Raw genomic sequence first — 4,687 nt, 5'->3', positions numbered from 1 at the left:
AGGACATGGCGACAGGGAGGTCGCCGCATCCACTTCTTCTGCACGCCGGAGGGGTACCACTGCACATCCACACCACTCCTACGAGGTGGAAGAACTAAAGCTGCTCAACACCTCTAGCGCACCACACCGCACCACGCCTACACATACTACGGCTCTGACGAACTGCAACAGAGATGAAACCGGCGAGCTATACCACGGATCCGGTCGATCCACGGTGGAAGGAGGAGGGGGAAGGTTCCTCACCTTGGGGAAGGAAGGAGAGGACCCCACGGAGGAAGAGGCGACAGAGAGGAAGCAGGCCGGCGATGAAGACGATCCTAGAAGCAGAACGAAGCAGACGAAGGGGAAGTTCGGGTCCGCGGCGGAGACGACGTCCCTGCCGTCGGTGAGGAGGCTTCTTGACCTCACCGAGGGCAAAAATGGAGTGCGTGGGAGTCCCCCATGATCCTGGACATGGCTGCGGCACCGGAGGGCTACGGGAGCACGACGATCGATGGTGGAGGGCTTCTCTGGCTAGCTACAGGACTTATCAGAGGGGGGGGAGGAAGAAGAAGAGGGAACGTGGCGGCGCACTAGTCGAGGTGAGTGAAACCTAGGAGGGCGGAGGAGGACCTGTGGCTTTATAGCGCCTCGGGGGAGGAGCTTGGCCATTAGATCGACAGGAAGCAGGATCGGGAGGAGGAGATGGCGTCGTACGCCATGACGTCGACCCGAGGAGGAAGAGGAACGCGCGACGGGCTACCGCCTCACTAACGGGAGGAGTTAGGCCACTCTGGTGGGAGGGAGCCCAACAGAGCGTTACACAGCGAAAAAGGCCTCTCCCTGCTATATTCCTATTTAACTAAACACAGAGAAAGAAATAGGCCACAGGTTAAACCAAGGAAGATAAAAAGAAAAGGAAAATGACTCTGGGCCTGATAAATAGTAAGCTAATTAAATAAAATACTAAAAGGATTTTTGGGGCATATAAAATAAATACAAAACAACATATTAGTGGCTGTTTTGTGTTTATTCATGCACCTTTAGCACCAAAAACAATTCACCAATGTAGCACACTATTATGATCACAATATTTCCTAAACCCTGAACATTTTAAATCCAGGTTAGGAGCAAGTTGAAATTGCACTTGTGGAATAAAAGAGAGAAAGAGGTTTGAAACTAACAAGGGGGTTCGAAAATAATGCCAAGCACCACACTCCACTACTTCAAACCACATCATCACATGTGCATCACCACATGAAATCACAAGATCACATCCAACAAGATATGTGCTCACAAGACATGACATGACATGACACGTGATGGTATGCATGCATGCAAGGGAGACAAAAATAAGAGACACATGAAATCACACAAACAATATGACACTCTCATATCCATGACAAGGTGGACCCACACTCATGAGATAGGTTCCAAATATGGCAATTACACACTTGGGGCATTACATGCCAATGGAGTAAATTGAAATATGTCATTTCTAATTGTTGGTACTATGTTTGCCATGCCCGGATATCCATGTTTAGACATTTGTTTCTTGTTGTGAATATGCTTACTCAATGTTGTTGAATTTGAGGTGTTAAAATATTTCAAGTATGAAACTATGATGTATATTGTTGTTTTGTCTTGTGAACAACCATTGGTTTGTAGCCCCTTTGTTGTTCCTCACTTGGAAGGTTTTGCAAATCATGTTGTGCCCTACCGTATTGTGCCATTAGTTACCATGTATAGGTTTTCCATCATAGTTATTTCTGCCATCAAACATGCCCACGTGTTAAAAATTGCTGCTCTTTGCACCGTGTGATTGTCACGATGTCTAGGAATCTGTTTGTTTGAACTTGACTCTTTTTGTGGATGCTAGCCATGATTCTGTGCATGTTATGCTCATTCTTATGTTGAATTAAATAATGTCCATTATGTCTACTATCCTTCTGTACAATGTCATGCCATGAAAAGTTCCATAGCATATATATTTCTTGCTATGAATATGCCTTCTTGTTTAATTTGTTTGCGAGAATCAGTGATTTTCACTAAATCTTAACCTGTTATATTTTCTAAACATGTTGTGAGCATCCTAGTGACTAATCCATAACACCTTTTAATGAGCATCCTAGCCATATTTTTTAAGGAAGTTTCACCATGATTCCTTTTGATGAAATGAAGTGCATATAACATACTACTGCATCATGCTTTGTGTGTGCATTTTAAGTTTGTGTAGCTTGCTTTTGCATTATGTTCTTGTTTTGGACATATTATAACTCAAACTTGTGTTGGTTATTGATGTGGAACCATCGCTCCGTTTTGAACATATAGTGCATGAAACTTCCTTGTTTTATCCATGATTTGAAATGTTTGAGGTTGTTGTTTGTATGCATTTTGCATTTTGGCTTGCGTTGGTCATATCTTTTAGGGCGTAGCTCATGATCTCTATATGTAAATGGCCTAGATTAAGACAAAGAACAAAATGGTGTATTTTGTTTTCCTGTTTAATAAATATAAAATATGTTTAGTACAGAACTAGACCAAATTCTAAATTTGCAAGGATCGTTTTGGAAATGGTATATGTTGTTTCCGGCCTAATTTAAAAATCCAAGATAGATAGTTTTTTCATGCTTCACCTCTTGCCATGTTTAACAACATTTAAGTGTGTCGAGTGATTAAACTAGTGTGAACTAAATAATTCAACGTGGGGTTTCCCCAATATGCAACCCCTTGCATTCTAAACTTCACTTAATGTGTAGTAATTGATTGTTGTGCTTTGCCATGCCTTCCTTATTGACGTGGACATGCATGTGACAGCCCGAGACCAACGCTCCAGAAAATTCCCCTTTTATTCCGTTTTCGTCCTGTGGCTTATTTGTCGGTCGCACTCATCATCGCATCATTCGCATCATTAGCATTGCATTGGCACTCCGTTTCCACCGGTTTTAAAAACTTGCATCCCTTATTAGTCCCCGGTTCTCTCCGTATTCGTCGTTGACCGTTTTGAGCCCGACCACACGCGCATGCACCCGTGGCATTGTTAAAGTCTTGTTTTTAAAAGTGCCTATAAAATATTCCCAGATTGGGTTGAAACTTGGCGAGTGGTCTTTATTTAATATAGGTAGGGTCCGTTTGATACCCGAACGGTTGACCGTAGCGACACCATTGTCGGTTATTTATCAGACATTTTTCGGTTTTAAAATCTCGTTGTCGGGTCGCCTGTTTCCCCTCTCGCCTCCTCCTAGCCACCCTACACATCCACCTAGCCCCTACCCGCATACCGGGACTGTCCGATTTGGATCCTACGGTCGAAATCGGGGCATGAGATCCCTAACCCTAGCCCCACTTGTATATTTAATCCCCTAACCAGCCCCTAATGGAAAACCCTAGGTTTTCCTCGGGATCCGCGCCCCACCAAGCCACAGTCGCAGCTCCTCTCTCCTCTCTCCCACCTCCTTAGAACCGTCGGGCGCGCGAGCCCGCAACCGACCCGCCCAGCCCATAGCCACGCTGCCACTCCCGAGCCTCCCTCCCTCCCGCGCGTCCCTGTCTCCCCTCGCCCTAGCTCGTGGCCCTGCTTCGATCTCCACCGCCGCCCCATCACCGGCCGGATCTGACCAAATCTGGGTCGGAGGACCCCATCCCCGCCTCCTCAGCCGGTCCTACCCCGCCTTGTTGCCAGCCACTGGATCCGCGCCGCTGCCGCTCCCCTCGATCCCGGCCTGGATCAGGAGGAGGAGGTCGCTAGCTCCAGGCCAGCAGCCGCCCAAGCTACGCCTCAAGTGGGCCAGATCCGGCGCCAGGGCCCAGCTCCTCCTTCGGCCTGCATCGCCGTCCTCTCCAGGCCGGCCCATGGCGATGAGGTGAGCGCCCCCTCTATCCCTCGCGCCGGGAATCATTTTAGTCATTTTGCGCTGCCATGTTTCGGCCGAGGTTAGGAATTCGGCCTGGTGGTTTTATTCAATTCCGGCGGTTTATTAATTTCCGGAAAAAGCTTGATTTTTCAAATGTCCGTAGTTTTTATTATGTGCGTCGGATCGGAACGAGTTATATATGTAACTTGTTTAGTTTTTCGCGTAGAACAATAATTTGCAACTTGCATGCATGTTTAAAGTTGTTTGAGCGGAAGCCTACATAGATTTGCGTGTAGCCCTATTAGGTTAGTTGTTCCGTCGATATATATACGTGCATCCGATTTTCTCAAACCCCGTAGGTAAAATGTTCACGATGTTCGTGACCCTTTGCCATGTATTTTAGAGTAGTTGCTTGCATTTTTGCATGTAGGATCTATCAATAGTTTGCAATGTTGTGTTCAAGACATATTCTTGAATATATGTGTGGCGTTAACTTTATTTGTCAACCCCACATATTATATATGTTTTCAAGGTTGAAAAATCTGTAGAAATTACTCAGTTTTGGGAAATTACTCCTTGGTAAGTGACTCCTCCATTGGTCCAATTAGTTTTTTCTCTAGTGCTTTATCCTTCACATATTCTTGCTACCTTGGTGACCCTGTGCTTGAGCTTGAAATGTTGATTTTAGCTGGTCCCAAGTAGTTTTAGCGCGTGATATGGTTTCTAGGCACTAGTAGGAGTAGTTCCTACGAGTTGGGTTAATTCTTACTCACTTTTCTTTCGAAGTCTCTAAAAATTTCAGAATTTTTCAGAGCTAAAAAGGGAAAAGATGACGAGGTTCTTGAGAGGCTCTT

The sequence above is a fragment of the Hordeum vulgare genome, chromosome 4H, assembly GCF_904849725.1.
Source record: "Hordeum vulgare subsp. vulgare chromosome 4H, MorexV3_pseudomolecules_assembly, whole genome shotgun sequence".
Taxonomy (NCBI): Eukaryota; Viridiplantae; Streptophyta; class Magnoliopsida; order Poales; family Poaceae; genus Hordeum; species Hordeum vulgare.
The sequence above is the reverse complement of the archived record's forward strand: the minus strand, read 5'-3'. Positions refer to the sequence as shown.